The sequence below is a fragment of the Hyla sarda genome, chromosome 1 (genome assembly GCF_029499605.1).
Source record: "Hyla sarda isolate aHylSar1 chromosome 1, aHylSar1.hap1, whole genome shotgun sequence".
NCBI classification, from domain to species: domain Eukaryota; kingdom Metazoa; phylum Chordata; class Amphibia; order Anura; family Hylidae; genus Hyla; species Hyla sarda.
This window is the reverse complement of record NC_079189.1, coordinates 437,965,040-437,984,938: the sequence shown is the minus strand read 5'-3', so window position 1 is coordinate 437,984,938 and position 19,899 is coordinate 437,965,040. Positions and strand designations below refer to the sequence as shown.

At 42.5% G+C, this 19,899-nt stretch overlaps 1 protein-coding gene across 1 annotated transcript in view; it reads left to right on the top strand.

Moving 5' to 3' along the window:
* The window catches only part of LOC130309503 (uncharacterized), a 42,706-nt gene that overhangs the window by 434 nt on the left and 22,373 nt on the right, over positions 1-19,899 (top strand). The window contains exon 2 of the mRNA XM_056552327.1: positions 5,488-5,680. The gene's annotated coding sequence lies outside the window, so the exon portion shown is untranslated. The remainder of the gene's footprint in view (positions 1-5,487; positions 5,681-19,899) is intronic.

Here is a 19,899-nt window from a genome sequence, read left to right as displayed (position 1 = left end):
GGGTCTATGGTGACCCGGAAAATAAGGGGGATCGCGGTTGTCCAAGACACCTACGATCCCCCTAAAGGGATAGGAGTGAGGTGGCAGGGGTGCCACCCCTCCTATCCCTGCTATTGGTCGTATAGACATGACGACCAATAGCAGATCAGGGGCGGGGGGAAACTACACCCCTCACGGAACGCAACAAGGGGTATAGTGAGCCTTAACACCCCACAGGTGTTTGTCAAATTTTCATTAAAGTTGGATGGGAAAATAAAAAATAAACAAATGTCACAAAAATGCTGGTGTTACCCTAAATTTTTCATTTTCACAAGGGAAAATAGGAAAAAAGCTCCCCAAAATTTGTAGCCCCATTTCTTCTGAGTAAGAACATACCCCATATGTGGATGTAAATTACTCTGCGGGCAAACTAAAATTCTCAGAAAAGAGTGAGCGCCATTGGGATTTTGAAGAGAAAATTTGTTCGGAATTGAAGGCTCGGAACAGGGGTGGCTGATTTTAAAGCGGTTCTGACATAAACCTAAAAAAAAAATACCCACGTTTAACCCAATTTTGGAAACTACACCCCTCACAAGCAATGTAACAAGGGGTATAGTGAGCCTTAACACCCCACAGGTGTTTGAAGAATTTTCATTAAAGTTGGATGGGAAAATGAAAAAAATTTTTTTTTTACTAAAATGCTGGTGTTACCCTAAATTTTTCATTTTCACATGGGAAAATAGGAAAAATGCCCCCAAAAATGTGTAACCCCATTTCTTCTGAGTAACAACATACCCCATATGTGGATGTGAAGTGCTCTGCGGGCGCACTACAATGCTCAGAAGAGAAGGAGCGCCATTGTGCTTTTTGAGAGAAAATTTGTCCAGAATTGAAGGCCACGTGTGTTTACAAAGCCCCCATAGTGCCAGAACAATGGACCCCTCCTACATGTGACCCCATTTTGGAAACTACACCCCTCACGTAATGTAATAATGGGTACAGTGAGCATTTATGCCCCACAGGTGTCTGACAGATTTTTGAAACAGTGGTCCGTGAAAATGGGGTCACATGTGGGGGGGTCCACTGTTCTGGCACCACGGGGGGCTTTGTAAATGTACTTGGCCCCTGACTTCCATTCCAAACAAATTCCCTTTCCAAAAGCTCAGTGGCGCTCCTCCTCTTCTAAGTATTGTAGTGCGCCAGCAGAGCACTTGATGTCCACACATGGGGTATTTCCATACTCAGAAGAAATGGGGTTACAAATTTTGAGGGTAATTTTCTCCTATTACCCCTTGTAAAAATGAAAAATTCGGGAACAAAACAGCATTTTAGTGAAAAAAAAATTATTTTTTCATTTACACATCCAACTTTAACAAAAAGTCGTGAAATACTTGTGAGGTATTAAGGCTCACTATACCCCTTGTTTTTTGTTTTTCTGGCACCATAGGGCCTTCCTAAATGCAACATGCCCCCCAAAAATCATTTCAGCTAAATTTACATTCCAAAAGACATGTGACTCCTCTTCTGAGCATTGTAGTTCGCCCGCAGAGCATTTTACCTCCTAACATGGGGTATTTCCATACTCAGAAGAGGTAGGGTTACATTTTTTTTTGTTTTTTTTTGGGGGGGGGGCATTTTCTCCTATTACCCTTTATAAAAATGGTAAATTTGGGAAAAAACTGCACTTTAGTGAAAATTTCTTTTTTTGTCATTTACACATCCGACTTTTACGAAAAGTCGTCAAACAACTGTGGGGTGTTAAGGCTCACTAGACCCCTTGTTACGTGCCATGAAGGGGTGTAGTTTCCAATATGGTTTGCCATGGGGGGGGGGTTCTGCTGTTCTGGCACCATAGGGGCTTCCTAAATGTGACATGCCCCCCAAAAATCATTTCAGAAAAACTCACTCTCCAAAATCCTATTGTCGCTCCTTCCCTGTCAAGCCCTCTACTGAGCCTGCCGAACACTTGACATACACATATGAGGTATTTCCTTCCTCGAGAGTTACAAATTTTGAGAGACTTTTTCTCCTTTTACCTCTTGTAAAAATTCAAAAACTGGGTCTACAAGAACATGCGAGTGTAAAATATGAAGATTTTGAATTTTCTCCTTTATTTTGCTGTTATTCCTGTGAAACACCTAAAGGGTCAACACACTTATTGAATGTCATTTTGAATACTTTGAGGGGTGCAGTTTTATAATGGGGTAATTTGTGGGGTATTTCTAATAGGAAGGCCCTTCAAATCCACTTCAAACCTGAATTGGTCCATGAAAAATTCCGATTTTGAAAATTTTGTGAAAAATTGGAAAATTGCTGCTAAACTTTGAAGCCCTATGATGTCTTCCAAAAGTTTAAAAATGTCAACTTTATGATGCAAACATAAAGTAGACATATTGTATTTGTGAATTAAAATATAATTTATTTGGAATGTCTATTTTCCTTACAAGCAGAGAGCTTCAAAGTTAGAAAAATGCTAAATTTTCTATTTTTTCATCAAATTTTGGAATTTTTCACCAAGAAATTATGCAAGAATCGACAAAATTTTACCACTAACATAAAGTAGAATATGTCACAAAAAACAATATCAGAATCAGAATGAACGGTAAAAGCATCCCAGAGTTATTAATGCTTAAAGTGAAAGTGGTCAGATGTGCAAAAAACGCTCTGGTCCTACAGTGAAAATTGGCCTGGTCCTTAAGGGGTTAAGGACCTTTGGGTCATGTGATATACCCAGAGTTCCATGGGTCAGGACTGACAGGTTTGGCTATACAATGAGCTTTGTTCCACCCCCTTAATATATAGGGGGCTGCTGCTGCCACTAAATTCTCTCTCTTGTTCCTGGCACTTAAAGAAAGAACATCTCAGCACAAATTATCAATTCAAGCTAGGCCTGAAGCCTTATCTTCTGCAGCCAATAAACCGTGATTTATCCAGCTCAAAACTACTAAAATCTTGTGTGACTACTGCAACTCAATTATCATAAATTCAGTAGCACAATGGCTAGCAAATCAAAGCTCATTGCACTCAGAAGTCCCAGGAAACCTGTGAGGAACCTGAACTACAGTCCTCTATACAAACTGTTTTGTTACCTGCAGTTGCATAAAATATGCATTAAAGTTTATTCCGGTTTTCATCAATATCTGCTGTGGACATTCCTTTATTCTTCCCTACCGTTTATGGGACGGTTGGCGGTAGGACCATTACCCTAAGGAAACCGCATCCTGGCGTCTTGGCAACATAGGGTTAATACCAATACCCTACACTACCACTCTGCATCACTCCCATTGCATCCTTCCACCCCGGCACCACACCAACATTTACGGCCATGACTGTAACTACAACCCCCAGCATGCACAGACAGCCAAAGGGCATTCTGGGAGTTGTAGTTTTGCAACAGCTGGAGGTTTGCCCCCCCCCAATTGTTAATGTGCAGGGTACATTCACACGGGCGGGGGTTTACAGTGAGTTTCTCATTGCAAGTTTGAGATGCAGCAAATTGTCTGCTGCAGTTCAAACTCCCAGTGGGAAACTCGCTGTGAACCCCCGCCCGTGTGAGTGTACCCTAAAAACACTACACTACACCTACACAAAATAAAGGGCAAAACACTACATATACATATACCCCTATACAGTTACCCCCCCCCCTCCCAGTATTGCTGGACAGCCATTGACTGTCCAGGCATGCTTTTTTGCAACAGCTGGAGGCACCCTGTTTGGGAAACACTGCCAAAGGGTAATTTTGGTATCGGAGGCAAGTGTTATTCTTGCATCTGGGTCCGTCCCATGCAAATCCCTAATTTAGGCCTCAAATGTGCATGGCACTCTCTCACTTTGGGAGAAATTGCCTAACAAATTTTGGTGGGATTTTTCTCCTTTTACCTCTTATGAAAAGGTAAAGTTGGGGTCTACTGCAGCATGTTATTGTAAAAAAAATGTAATTGGAAAAAAAGACCCCCAAAATTTGTAACACAATTTCTCCTGAGTTTGGAAATACCCCATATGTGGGCGAAAAATGTTCTGCGGGCTCACAACAAGGCTCAGGAGTGAGAGCACCATGCACATTTGAAGTGATTTGCACAGGGGTGGCTGATCGTTACAAGGAGCACCGTTAGGCTTTTAGAGAGAGAATGTGTCTGGAATTGAAGGCCACGTGTGTTTACAAACAGTGGACCCCCCCCCCCCCCCCTGTGATCCCATTTTGGAAACTACACCCTTCATGTAAGCTAGTCACAGACCGCAACACAGATCTTTAATCTTCCCGGCGTAAGGCCGTTTCTTCCCTGCACTTGCCTCTGCAGCAATCCCGGATATCTGATGAAGACCCTTGTATGGGTCGAAACGTCAAATTCTATCTGGATTGCTTTATGTGCGGAATAAAATTCACATTATTCAAATGCATATGAGTGCTGAGCTTTTTCATCTTGTACATTGAGGAGTGGGATACTACTCGAGCACCTTCTATATACCAGAGCGTGCCATATTATTTTCTTACCCCTCATGTAATGTAATAAGGGGTGCAGTTAGCATTTACACTCCACAGGTGTCTGACAGATCTTTGTTAACAGTGGTCTGTGAAAATGAAAGATTTTATTTTTCCTTTGCACAGCCCTGTGTTCCAAAGATTTGTTAAATGCCATTGGGATGTAAATGCTCACTGCACCCCTTATTACATTCTGTGAGGGGTGTAGTTTCCAAAATGGGGTCACATGTGGGGGGGGTCCACTGTTCTGGTACCAAGGGGGCTTTGTAAACGCACATGGTCCCCGACTTCCATTCCAAACAAATTCTCTCTGCAAAAGTCCAAGTGCAAAAGTCCAAATTTAGCGAAAATTTCTCAAACACCTGTGGAGTGTAAAGACTCACTGTACACTTGTTACGTTCCTTGAGGGGTGTTGTTTCCAAAATAGTATGCCATGTGGGGCTTTTTTTTTTTACTTTTTTTTTTTTTTTTTTTAATATAGACACATATTTTTCATTTTACCTTTATTTGCATATTTACATATACATCTAGAATGAATAGAGTGAGACGCAGACAATATATGCCTGCAATTACTTTTGTCGTGCACATTGCACTGATAGGATTTATTGGCATTATCCCATTGTTTATTTATATATATATTTTTTTATTTTTTTCATCTGTATTTGCATCCATTTAGTACTGTTTTACATTCATATAGTACAATTTTGAAGATCACACAGTGTTGATAACCATTTACTCTGTTTTATTGTGTTGTGTAACATTTCGATCCATTCCATGTTTTCCTTCGGCCACCATTTGCATAAGTAATTAGTGGGAGGGCTTTTCCCCATATATGGACAGTGCTAATACCCCCACTGTATAACTACTGCTGAAGAAGGAACCTATGGCTGGTTCTGAAACGCGTCCAGTTTCTAGCACTGTATACTAAGTCTAGTAATACCACCTATAGCTTGATATTTTCTCGCTACCACGAATATCCACTTCTACTGAGCTGTTGTCAATCACCTGTAACCATCCTCTATCATCAGAGTGATCCGAGCTCACGCTCGGCATCCACAAGGACGTTGCCCAATGCTGCAAGCGAAGTCTTCATGTTATCTACAGCTGACAAACCATGAGATTGCGAGCATATGGGAATCGCTAATTCAGCCGGCCGCGCCTTCAACATCTACAGATACACAGCCCAATTATCTACTCACAGACACCGGGAGCCCCCACGAGGTGAGAGGTGCGCAGCACCAGATCTATTGATCCTCCGGAGGGTGAGTTGAATACAATCTACTTATTGCTGTGTCTGACAATATTATCACTAAGAGATATCGGGCAGATATTGCCCTGTACAACACCTTGTGTGTTTGGATATTTATCTAGGCCAGTACGTGCGATATAAGGATAAGACATATATAGACACTCATTGCACCTTATTTCCAAGCCTGGAACTGTTACAGACATTTACTTGTGTAATTTCCCAGTACAGGATATAACCATGTACAGTACTTAGGCCCTGTCAGGTTGAGTCCCTTAGTGTCCTAGTATAAAGGACCTTTGGAGGACCAATGTAAATGTCTAAAGGACCTTTGGAGTTATCACATGTTATATTATCACATGTTACCCAGAGAGCACCAGTAAAACACATGACCTGCAGCTTGACCTAAGGGCTTCTGGCTCAGCCCCCCTTTATAAGAGGGGCAGCCATTACAATCTCTCTCTTACACCATCACTCCTGCTGAGGAACAGCAAAGCACAGACATTACAGATCCTGTGTCCAGTACACCTGGAGCCAATAAAGCCTGCACAACAGCCACATTGTCAGTAAATCAACTCATCTATGTCTGCTGTCTCTACCAAAGTCAAGTTAATTATAGTCAGAGTAACTGTATTGAAGTCTGACCCAAAAGTACTGCATGTCCCAGCAAGCTGCAATGCCCTTTCCGTGTTACTGGCTGACTATCTGGGATTCTGGCCTAGCTGTAAAGACTATAACAACTGTCTGACCTCAGTAAGGCCTCCATTAACCATAATCTGCTTGTGGACTCTTCTTGCCCTGCCTAACCTTGGGATAACGGGGATTTCGTTTGGGTGGTTACTGATCCCCAAAAACCACTATGGCGTCACAAACATTAGGGGTTAATACCATCTGCACCGACACCCTTCACGCCCCGTGGTCACCCCACAACTCGGGGTCACCACACTTGGATATAATACAATTATCTGGAGTTATGCACTTTATTGTGGATTCATAAAAGTTACTCCAGTCATTCCGTATAAGACCAGCTCAGCTATCATAGACTATTGTATCTAATTCCACTAACTAGTGACTAGTCGCGGTGATGCCCTGTATTAACCCTTCAGACGTGGCGATCAAGCTGACCGCCGCGTCTGAAACGAAAGTGAAACTATCCCGGCTGCTCAGTCGGGCTGTTCGGGACCGCCGCGGTGAAATCGCGGCATCCCAAACAGCTTACAGGACATCGGGAGGGACCCTACCTGCCTCCTCGGTTTCCGATCGGCAAATGACTGCTCCGTGCCTGAGATCCAGGCAGGAGCAGTCAAGCACCGATAATACATGCCAGTGATCTGTGTAAAAGATTAGTGTAAGTAATGTTATAGGCTCCTATGGGAGCTATAACATTGCAAAAAAAAGTTTTAAAAAAGTGTTTTATAAAGATCATTTAACCCCTTCCCTAATAAAAGTTTGAATCCCATTAAAAAAATAAAACAGTGTAAATAAAAATAAACATATGTGGTATCGCCGCGTGTGTAAATGTCCGAACTATAAAAATATATCGTTAATTAAACCGCACGGTCAATGCGTACACGTAAAAAAAATTCCAAAGTCCAAAAAAGCTTATTTTTTGGTCACTTTTTATACCATTAAAAAATGAATAAAAAGTGATCAAGAAGTCCGATCAAAACAAAAATTATACCAATAAAAACTACAGATCACGGCGCAAAAAATGAATCCTCATACTGCCCTGTACGTGGAAAAATTAAGGTTAAATTAAGGTTAAAAGTTATAGGGGTCAGAAGAGGACATTTTTAAACGTCTAAATTTTCCTGCATGTAGTTATGATTTTTTCCAGAAGTACGACAAAATTAAACCTATATAAGTAGGATACCATTTTAACCGTATGGACCTACAGAATAATGATAAGGTTTCATTTTTACCAAAATAGGCACTGCGTAGAAACGGAAGCTCCCAAATTTACAAAATGGCGTTTTTTCTTCGATTTTGTCGCACAATGATTTTTTTTCCGTTTCGCTGTGGATTTTTGGGTAAAATTACTAATGTCACTGCAAAGTAGAATTGGTGATGCAAAAAATAAGCCATGAAATGGATTTTTAGGTGGAAAATTGAAAGGGTTATGATTTTTAAAAGGTAAGGAGGAAAAAACGAAAATGCAAAAACTGAAAACCCTGCGTCTTTAAGGGGTTAAGGGGTGGTTTCACAAGGGCCCTGTGAACCACCTATTTATGTATGTTATTTTATACATATTAAATAAATTACTATCCCAATATCTATAGACTGTTGAGCTCCAATATATTATTATTTTACTTTCTTTACATTTTTACACTGTGGGTATAGGTGTTGGGTTGGGTTGCTCAGTCTAGCCAGTGCCATGTAGTATCAATTGAGCCGTATCTGTTTTTTACCACTTATTTATTTGTATGTCTTTTTTTCCACTTTGCCACGTTTCTGTGTCTGTGCTCCCTAGGATGGTCAGTGTACAGTAGCCCTTCTGGGTGTCCCTCCTGGTGGTCTAGGGGAGGTTTGTTTGGCCTTCTGGTTCCTCACCTCCCTGCAACCCCAAGCATCTTGGCTTTGGCTGAGATGCCATCAGTATACTGCTCCTTGGCTGACACCTTGGTTAATGCCTAGGTTGATGCTGGGAGCACTTGTGATCGAACCCGAATCCTTGCATGTTCCTTCTGGCCGGAGGGAAAGGGTAGGTTTGTTGGGGGGCCTCTCTCCTTTCGGAGAGGATCTTGCGATGGACCGCATCCTGGTTCACGTTTTTTAGTGTGACACGTTGCACTTTTTGTTGCACTTGGGTGACAGCACGTTTCTCAGCTCTTTAAAAAGCCCCTTCACTCTAAGCATCAGTGGGGTTCCCAGGGATTTGATGCCCCCCCCGCAATCAGTCACAGAACAATGGCATATCCTATCCATATGCCATTACTGAGATTACCCTTTTTAACCCCTTAAGGACATGTGCCGTAAATGTACGGCGCTGCTTAGCGTATCTTAGCGCACAACGCCGTACATTTACGGCGCGGTGTTCCGGGATCACCACGTCACCGGACAGGGTGATCGGGCTGCGACGGCTGCTGTTATCTAACAGCAGCCATCCCGGCATATCCCCCAGGGGGGTCCTGAAACACCCCCCCCCCCCCATGTCGGGGATCGCAGCAAATCGCCGGCCAATTCAGACCGGCGATCTGCTTCGAGTCTGGGTCATACGGGTCTCCAGTGCCCAGTGACCCGGAAAATAAGGGGGATCAGGGGTGTCCAAGACACCCCCAGTCCTCTTGAAGGAATAGGAGTTAGGAACCCCTCCTATCCCTGCTATTGGCGGGTCAGAAGCGACCTACCAATAGCAGATCGGGGGCAGGGGGGTTAAAGTTCAATTCCCCCGCTCTGCCCACCAACGATAATCCGGGCAAAATGGGGGAACTGACCTGTGACCGGCAGCGGTGGTGGTGGAGGTCCCTTTACTGGCGATCGGCGGCGGTGGACGGTGATCCTCTCTCCCCCCTGGTGCGGTGTGCGACGTACAGCGATCCTACGGAAGCCGGTGAGTTGCCTAGCAACATCTGGAGGGCTACAGTTTGGAGACCACTATACAGTGGTCTCCCAACTGTAGCCCTCCAGATGTTGGAAAACTACAAATCCCAGCATGACCAGACAGCAAACTGCTGTGTGGGCATGCTGGGATTTGTATTTTTCCAACAGCCGGAGGGCTACAGTTTGGAGATCACTGTGCAGTGGTCTCTAAACTGTGGACCTCTAGATCTTGCAAAACTACAACTCCCAGCATGCCCACACAGCAGTTTGCTGTCTGGGCATGCTGGGATTTGTAGTTTTGCACGATATTGAGGGATACAGTTTGGAGATCACTGTGTGGTGGTTTCTAAATGGTGGCCCTTCAGATCTTGCAAAACTTCAACTCCCAGCATGCACAAACAGCAAACGGCTGTCTCGCCATGCTGGGAGTTGTAGTTGCGTACTTCCAGCTGTTGTATAACTACATCTCCCAGCATGCCCTTCAGTACATGCTGGGAGTTGTAGTTTTGCAACAGCCGGAGGCCCACTGGTTGGAACATACTGAGTAAGGTAATAGAACCTAACTGAAAGTTTTCCAACCAGTCTGCCTCCAGCTGTTGCAAAACTACAACTCTCAGCATGCACAGTCTGTCAGTGCATGCTGGGAGGTGTAGTTTTGCAACAGCTGGATGTTTGCCCCCCCCCCCATGTGAATGTACAGGGTACATTCACATGGGTGGGTTTACAGTGAGTTTCTTGCTTCAAGTTTGAGCTGCAGCAAGTTTTTCGCCGGAGCGCAAACTCCTAGCGGGAAACTCACCGTAAACCCGCCAGTGTGAATGTACCCTAAAAACACTACACTACACTACACTAACACATAATAAAGGGTAAAACACTACATATACACCCCCTTACACTGTCCCCATCCAATAAAAATGAAAAACGTATTGTACGGCAGTGTTTCCAAAACGGAGCCTCCAACTGTTGCAAAGCAACAAATCCAAGCATTTCCGGACAGCCACTGACTGTCCAGGCATGCTAGGAGTTTAGCAACAGCGTGAGGCACCCTGTTTGGGAATCACTGGTGTAGAATACCCCTATGTCCATCCCTATGCAATCCCTAATATAGTCCTCAAAAGAGCATGGCGCTCTCTCACTTCGGGGCCCTGTCGTATTTCAAGGAAACAGTTTAGGGCCACATATGGGGTATTTCCGTACTCGGGAGCAATTGCGTTACAAATTTTGGGGGCTTTTTCTCCTTTTACCCTTTCTGAAAAGGAAAAGTTGGGGTCTACACCAGCCTGTTAGTGTAAAAAAATTAAATTTTTTACACTAACATGCTGGTGTTGCCCCATTCTTTTTATTTCCACAAGAGGTAAAAGGAAAAAAGACCCCCATAATTTGTAACACAATTTCTCCTAAGTATGGAAATACCTCATATGTGGACGTAAAATGCTCTGCGGATGCACAACAAGGCTCAGGATTGAGAGCGCACTATGTACATTTGAGGCCTTAATTGGTGATTTGCACAGGGGTGGCTGATTTTAAAGCGGTTCTGACATAAACCTAAAAAAAAAAATACCCACGTTTAACCCAATTTTGGAAACTACACCCCTCACAAGCAATGTAACAAGGGGTATAGTGAGCCTTAACACCCCACAGGTGTTTGAAGAATTTTCATTAAAGTTGGATGGGAAAATGAAAAAAAAAATTTTTTTACTAAAATGCTGGTGTTACCCTAAATTTTTCATTTTCACATGGGAAAATAGGAAAAATGCCCCCAAAAATGTGTAACCCCATTTCTTCTGAGTAACAACATACCCCATATGTGGATGTGAAGTGCTCTGCGGGCGCACTACAATGCTCAGAAGAGAAGGAGCGCCATTCTGCTTTTTGAGAGAAAATTTGTCCAGAATTGAAGGCCACGTGTGTTTAGAAAGCCCCCATAGTGCCAGAACAATGGACCCCTCCCACATATGACCCCATTTTGGCAACTACACCCCTCACGTAATGTAATAAGGGGTACAGTGAGAATTTACGCCTCACAAGTGTCTGATAGATTTTTGTAATTTTTGTAATTTTTCATTTGCTCGGCTCACTGTTCCAAAGACCTGTCAAACGCCAGTGGGGTGTAAATGTTCACTGCACCCCTTATTAAATTCTGTGAGGGGTGTAGTTTCCAAAATGGGGTCACATGTGGGGGTCCACTGTTCTGGCATCACGGGGGGCTTTGTAAACGCACATGGCCCCCGACTTCTATTCCAACCAAATTATCTCTCCAAAAGCCCAATGGCGCTCTTTCTCTTATGAGCATTGTAGTGCACCAGCAGAGCACTTGACGTCCACACATCGGGTATTTCCATACTCAGAAGAAATGGGGTTACAAATTTTGGGGGGCATTTTCTCCTATTACCCCTAGTAAAAATGTAAAATTTGGGGAAAAAAATGCATTTTCATTTACACATCCGACTTTAACGAAAAGTCGTCAAACACCTGTGGGGTGTTAAGGCTCACTGGACCCCTTGTTACTTTCCTTGAGGGGTGTAGTTTCCAAAATAGTGTGCCATGTGTTCTTGCTTTTTTTTTTTGGCTGTTATGGCACCATAGGGGCCATGCCCCCCAAAAACCATTTCAGCTAAATTTGCTTTCCAACAGCCAAATGTGACTCCTTCTCTTCTGAGCATTGTAGTTAACACACAGAGAATTTTACGTCCTAACATGGGATATTTCCATACTCAGAAGAGATGGGGTTATACATTTTTGGGGGCATGTTCTCCTATTACCCCTTGTAAAAATGTAAAATTTTTGTGGAAAAAATTAATAAATAATTTACACATCCAACTTTAACGAAAAGTTGTCAAACACCTGTGGGGTTTTAAAGCTCACTGTTCCCCTTGTTATATTCCTTGAGGGGTGTAGTTTTCAAAATAGTATGCCATGTGTTTTTTTTTTTTTTTTTTTTTTTTGCTGTTCTGGCACCATAGGGGCTTCCTAAATGTGACATGCCCCCCAAAAACCATTTCAGAAAAACTCACTCTCCAAAATCCCATTGTCGCTCCTTCCCTTCTGGGCCCTCTAGTGCACCCACAGAGGACTTGACATACACATATGAGGTATTTCCTTACTCGAGAGAAATTGGGTTACAAATTTTAGGAAGATTTCTCTCCTTTTACCCCTTGTAAAAATAAAAAAACTGGGTCTACAAGAACATGCAAGTGTAAAAAACTATTGCACTTTTACACTGTTTTTCACCCCCTCACTTTGTGTTTTCTCACTTACCCATCCACTTGTCTGGAACTGGCCACTCCAGCAACGTGGATGCATATCCACACACATTTTTACTCATATCAACATTTTTGATATATTCAATTTTACTTGCACTTTTCACTCACACCATTGTCTTTCACTTCATTATCACATTCTTTCTCCATCCTTTCACCATGTTATCTCATTATTCCCATTTCATAGCGCTTGCGTCTTTTATGCCACATCATAATTCTAGTCTCATTATATGATGTACGTACTCCTGGGGATGCCCTCCGGACGGGAGGCGGGGAATACATATCCCGGCTTCTCTTCCAGGCGGCCCCCATATGACAAATAGATGTCACTAGTACAGGGCATCTGTTGTTATTGTGACAAACGGGATAGTTATTGCCCAATTGTAGCCGATCTTATCCATGTGACATTGTTTATATTGTTCCTGATTGGTTCTTGGGGCCCCTATGGCATCGGCGCGCTGGCTTTGGCTCCGCCCCCCTGCCGATCACGCTGTCTTGTGATGCGGCCGGGTGGGCGGGGCCGGATCTGTGTTCCGGCGCCCCTGTGGTGCCGACAACATGTTCTTCCGGGCTACTGTTCTTTGATGCTTTCCTGGTGACGTCGGTGGGCGGCTCTGGACTCCGTCTTCCGGCATGTCCTTGTCTGACATGGATGGCCGGCAGGCGGGGTTCCGGCTGCGTGCCCTCATCTCCTTGACAACAATCTCGTTTTCAAGTATGTGATATGTTATGAAAGGGCACGTGACCATCATTCTGGTATATTATTGGTAGATAGTATGTATTTAAGGGAGGGCTGTCTGCACATAGACCACACCCCGGATAGAAGCCAACCCCTGACGAAACGTTGGGTGCTGAGGGCCCATTGCCTTATATCCATTGTCCACTTGGTAATTTATTGTTCTTATTTTTGCTCATCTATTTGTATGTATTGAGCTTGCTGCTAAGTTATTAAACACTTGTACTTTCTTGTTAGACATAATGATAATGTCTGTTATTTACCTTATGTGAGCCCTCACTATGGTTCCAGTTCCTGGATTTGTCTCTTTACCCATGTTTATGGGTTTGTATGTCTATGTGATTTTTAACACCATTTAATAAAGTTTGTTTATTTTAAATCCTATCAAATGCTTTCTCTCCTTGTTGTATTCATATCTTACCCTGCGTGGGATTTGTTACCTGCATATAAGGGGGCTATCCTTTTGTTGTTAACCAAGAAATGATGCAAGTATTGACAAAAATTTACCACTAACATAAAGTAGAATATGTCACAAAAAAACAATCTCGGAATCAGAATGAAAAGTAAAAGTATCCAAGAGTTATTAAGGCTTAAAGTGACAGTGGTCAGATTTGCAAAAAAGGGATGCATCCTTAAGGTGAAAATGGGCACGGTCCTTAAGGGGTTAAATACATTAGACATACTTAAAAGAGTGCTGTAGTCAAGCAATTGTGTGGCCCCACAGGCACTATCCTCATGCCCAAATAATCAGTCCTCTTGTAACTAATAAGATTTTGCTATGTTCTCTAGAGGAAATAATAAAAACCCATCCATATGCACATCAACCTTCATCTTCAATCTCTACTCTAAATTACATCTAGGGCTTAGTGACAAATGTATGCAGTTCTATATTTTCAAAATCACAATTCTTCTCAAAGATGGGTGTACCACTTTAACAGATAAGCATTTCCACAATGTCTTTATTTCCTTTTATACATTCTAATGAGATTGGCCTTCTTTTCTTATTTTCATTGTAGATTGCAATATTTTTGTTATTCTTTTGTACTTTTCTGTTCTTTTCTGACAGCATTGCACAATGGAGTATGTTGTTACTATATAAATAAAAAGATTACAGTAATAATAGCGAATGGTATAGCTCACCGTTTTGTGCGATGCAGTGTAGAACAATGGAGTGAACATTTTACCGTATGACCTTAACTAGCTGCACCTGGCTTGTTAAATCTGAGCAGGCTTTTAATAATTTTTTTCTCTGAATGGTTTGGGGTAGAGTGACAAGGACATAGGGAACATGCAGATAAATATTTTATTACAGTTCACAAACATGCATCAGATGCTGTTTTCAGGATGAAATAACATGGTTGAAATTCTTTATCATCTACCAGAAATTATGCCATAACAAATTCAAGATGGCTTTCTAGATAAAGCTCTACATGTAACATAACTTTGTTCCCAGTTTGCTGTTTTCATTTATGCAGTGTAAAAACACATCTTGTTATAGACATTTAGTATTCGATTATTTTTAATGCATGACAATGTAGTTCTGTAGGTGTGACTGGTTTATTAATAAATTAATACCCACAGTGCAGCCTACTCATTAACATACAACTACTATTAAGAACAGTATATCACCTGAAATATTGATCAGTCGCATTCAGAGCGTTTACATTTTCTGCAGTTCCTGGGCCTATGGTTCTGTGACCTCATATCTGGCTTTGTTAACTTGACACATGACCACAGCAGCCACTCACTCACAGCAGAAAATATGGCTGCATGTCAACTCTGTGGTCAGTGATTGGCTGCTGTGGTCATGTGTTGAATGTGGCACCTTTTTGGCCAAGTTAACAAAGACCAACAGGAGACCACAAAAGAACTACAGTTTGTTAAAAATCAGTTCAGTACGTTCAATCTGAAAATGGGGAATCGAGTTTCCTATCAGAATAAAGTTCTATAGGAGATACCAGACCACAGTCGAGTGGTCAAGTACAGGACACCCCCATAGACAATACATTCAGTGGTTGCACACATGCAAAGCCTGCAGCTCCTTTCAAACAGGAGACATTGGTCCCTGTTCCCACTGGTCAAACCTCCTGTGATCAGATACATATACTTTATCCTGTGGATAGGACATACAGTCATGGCTGTAAATGTTGGCACCCCTGAAATTTTTCTAGAAAATTAAGTATTTCTCACAGAAAAGGATTGCAGTAACACATGTTTTGCTATACACGTGTTTATTCCCAAATTGGTCAAACCAAACAAAAAAAATAGGCTGGACAAAATTATTGGCACCCTTTCTAAATTGTGGAAAAATAAGATTGTTTCAAGCACGTAATGCTCCTATAAACTCATCTGAGGCAAGTAACAGGAGTGGGCAATATAAAAATCACACCTGAAAGCAGATAAAAAGGAGAGAAGTTCACCTAGCATTGTGTGTCTGTGTGGACAGGAGAAGAGAACTGTATGAGTTCTTGAGAACCAAAATTGTGGAAAAATATCAAAAATTTCAAGGTTACAAGTCCATCTCCAGAGATCTAGATTTGCCTTTGTCCACAGTGTGCAACATTATCAAGAAGTTTGCAACCCATGGCACTGTAGCTAATCTCCCTGGACGTGGACGGAAGAGAAAAATTTACGAAAGGTGTCAACGCAGGATAGTCCAGATGGTGGATAAGCAGCCCTAAACAAGTTCCAAAGATATTCAAGCTGTCATGCAGACTCAGGGAGCATCAGTGTGAGCGCAAACTATCCGTCGCCATCTAAATGAAACAAACTCTATGGCAGGAGACCCAGGAGGAGCCCACTGCTGACACAGAGACATAAAAAAGCAAGACTACATTTCGACGAAATGAACTTGAGTAAGACAAAATCCATCTGGGAAAATGTCTTGTGGACAGATGAGACCACGATAAAGCTTTTTGGTAAAGCACATTATTCTACTGTTTACCGAAAACGGAATGAGGCCTACAAAGAAAAGAACACAATACCTACAGTGAAATATGGTGGAGGTTCAATGATGTTTTGGGGTTGTTTTGCTGCCTCTGGCACTGGGTGCCTTGAATGTGTGCAAGGCATCATGAAATCTGAGGATTACCAGCAGATTTTGGGTCGCACTGTACAGCCCAGTGTCAGAAAGCTGGGTTTGTGTCCAAGATCTCTTCACCCTAAGCATACATCAAAAAGCACCCAGAAATGGATGGCAACAAAGCGATGGAGAGTTCTGAAGTGGCCAGCAATGAGTCCAGATCTAAATCCCATTGAACACCTGTGCAGAGATCTTAAAATTGTTGGGAAAAGCCACCCTTCCAATGAGAGAGACCTGGAGCAGTTTGCAAAGAAAGAGTGGTCCAACATTCCTGCTGAGAGGTGTAAGAAGCTTATTGATGGTTATAGGAAGCGACTGTTTTCAGTTATTTTTTCCAAAGGGTGTGCAACTAAATATTAAGTTAAGGGTGCTAATAATTTTGTCCAGCCCATTTTTGGAGTTTGGTGTGACATTATGTTTAATTTGCTTTTTTTCCTCCCTTTTTTGGTTTAGTTCCAATACACACAAAGGGAATAAACATGTGTATAGCAAAACATGTGTTACTGCAATGCTTTTCTGTGAGAAATACTTCATTTTCTTGAAAAATTTCAGGGGTGCCAACATTTACGGCTATGACTATGTTGGTAACTAGAAAACCTTCTTTACCCCTTGGGGACAGAGCTCATTATGACCCTAAGGACGGGAGCATTTTTTGCAAATCTGACCACTGTCACTTTAAGCATTAATAACTCTGGGATGCTTTTATTTATAAATTTGATTCCGAGATTTTTTTTCGTGACATATTCTACTTTATGTAAGTGGTAAATTTTCGTCGATACTTGCATCATTTCTTGGTGAAAAATTAAAAAATTTGATGAAAAATTTGAAAATGTAGCATTTTTCTAACTTTGAAGCTCTCTGCTTGTAAGGAAAATAGACATTCCAAATATATTATATATTAATTCACATAAACAATATGTCTACTTTATATTTGCTTCATAAAGTTAACATGTTTTTACTTTTGGAAGACATCAGAGGGCTTCTAAGTTCCGCAGCAATTTTCCAATTTTTTCACAAAATTTTCTAAATCGGTATTTTGTGGATTTGAAGGGTCTTCATATTAGAAATACCCATAAATTACCCCATTATAAGAAACTGCACCCCTCAAAGTATTCAAAATGACATTCAGTAAGTGTGTTAACCCTTTAAGTGTTTCACAGGAATAGCAGCAAAGTGAAGGAGAAAATTCTACAAGGGGTATACAAAGGGTAAAAGGAGAAAAATCCTCTCAAAATTTGTAACCCAATTTCTCTTGAGTAAGGAAATACCTCATATGCTGTTTGGGCATGCTGGGATTTGCAGTTTTGTAACATCTGGAGGGCTACAGTTTAGAGACTACTGCACAGTGATCTCCAAACTAAAAATCCCAGCATGCCCAGACAGCAAACTGCTATGTGGGCATGCTGGGAGTTGCAGATTTGCAAGATCTAGAGGGCCACAGTTCACTGCACAGTGATATCCAAACTGTAGTGCTCCAGCAAAACTACAAATCCCAGCATGACAGCTTGCTGGGAGTTGTAGTTTTGCAACATCTGGAGGGCAACAGTGTAGAGACCACTGTATAGTGATCTCAAACTGTAGCCCTCCAGATGTTGCTAGGCAACTTACCGGCTTCCGTCGGATCCAGGGAGCCAGGCGCACAACGTGCCGCCCGCCGATCTCTGACACCAATCGTCGCCCGCAGGGTAAGTGGACTTTGTCGCCGGTTCCCTTCGGTTTCCCCATTCTGTCCCGCCTATTGTGGGTGGGCAGAACGGGGAAAATGAAAGTTACCCCCCCCCCCCCCCGCCCCCGATCTGCTATTGGACATCGCTTCTAGACGCCCAATAGCAGGGATAGGAGGGGTGGCACCCCTGCCATCTCACTCCTATCCCTTGAGGGGGATCGTCGGATCCCCCCTATTTTCCGGGTCACCATAGACCCGTATGACCCGGAATAGCCGCAGATCGCAAGTGTGAATTCACTTGCAACTTGCGCCGATCGCCGACATGGGGGGGTCTAATGACCCCCCTGGGCATTTGCGCGGGGTGCCTGCTGATTGATATTAGCAGTCACCCCGGTCCGTTCCCCGCCCGGCGCGCGGCGGGGACCGAAATTCCCACGGGCGTATGTACCAGGACACAATGGCATCCCCAACAGGTTAAAGAGGCTTGAATGTATGAGGTGTCAAAAAAGTGCCCAAAAAACAATCGAGCAAAACCTGTGCTCCAAAAGCCAAATGGCATTCCTTCTCTTTTCGAGCCCTTCCATATCCCAAACAGCAGTTTATGACCACATGTGAGGTATTGCCATACTTGGGAGAAATTTTGTATCGCATTGTGGAGTGATTTTTTTTTTCTTGCAAAAATGAAAAATTTCAAAAACTAAATTATTGGGAAAAGTATTTGTTTACAATCTAATTCTGGTAAATTCAATATTCTTTCAATACTACTAATACTACAATACTACTATATTAATTTCCTGAAGGGTATAGTTTTCAAAAACTTATCCTTCACTTCAAGTCAAGTAGTGCATTAGGCCCATGTAAAAGATACAGGACCAACTACAGAGCTAAGGAAATACATATTAAGTAAATCCTATCTATTCATTAATTTGTGGGGTATATTTATTCATTATCAAAGCAGAAGATTTAAAAGTTGCAGTGTTCAACTTTTTCTATCAATTTCTGATTGTTTTATAAACATAAAACATCGCTGCTAAAATTGAACACCAAAACCAAGTGTCACAAAAAATATTCTTAGAATTCAGAATATCTGGTATAAGTATGTGGCAGCTGTGGTGTGTGACTTGGGGTGGTTAGAAGTATCATTTTGTGATGCCAGGTCACTGCTAATTTATACGGTCCGAGGATACGACAGCTTCTCCTGGGCCAGGCACGGGATAATTAATACACTGAGGCCAAGTTACAGATAACTGTCTATTCACTGAGGCAGGAGTAGTTGTTACAATCTTCACAGGGCAGATTAGAGTAGAGGCTATGCAGAGTAATGCTTGGGAGCCCTGTAGATTTGCTGTATCTTGTAGTATTTTACACCCACTAGGCTTTACTTGTTGTATGCTTGGGATTTTAGACTTAACTCTGAGGCCTCCCACGCTGGCTAGGGTTCTTATAGTGTCCAATTAATGCTACAATGCCAGGGTATGAAATGGCACTGTGTGGCCCTTTGGCTCACGATCTCTGGTGCTCACAACTAGGAATTTACGACTCCACCTGGGCGGGGAACACTTGCCGTGTGGTTGCTTGCTTTAAGATTTTCTTTTGGCTTCTCTTGAATGACCTCACCCTTCTGCTGTCTCTTCTCCACACTGCAGCTCACACTGAGCTCTGCACTCCACACTCTCAAACTACTGAACTCTGAATCTAGACTCTCAACTCAATAACTCCTCACCCTACACTATATATGGCCTATCTAGGGGCCTCCCAGTGGGCAATCAAGGTCACATGAGTACTCTGCATCATACCTCCTTAACCCCTTAATGACGAGCGCTGTAAATGTACGTCCTGGTGACGTGGTACTTAACGCACCAGGACGTACATTTACGTCCTAAGCATAACTGCGGGCATCGGAGCGATGC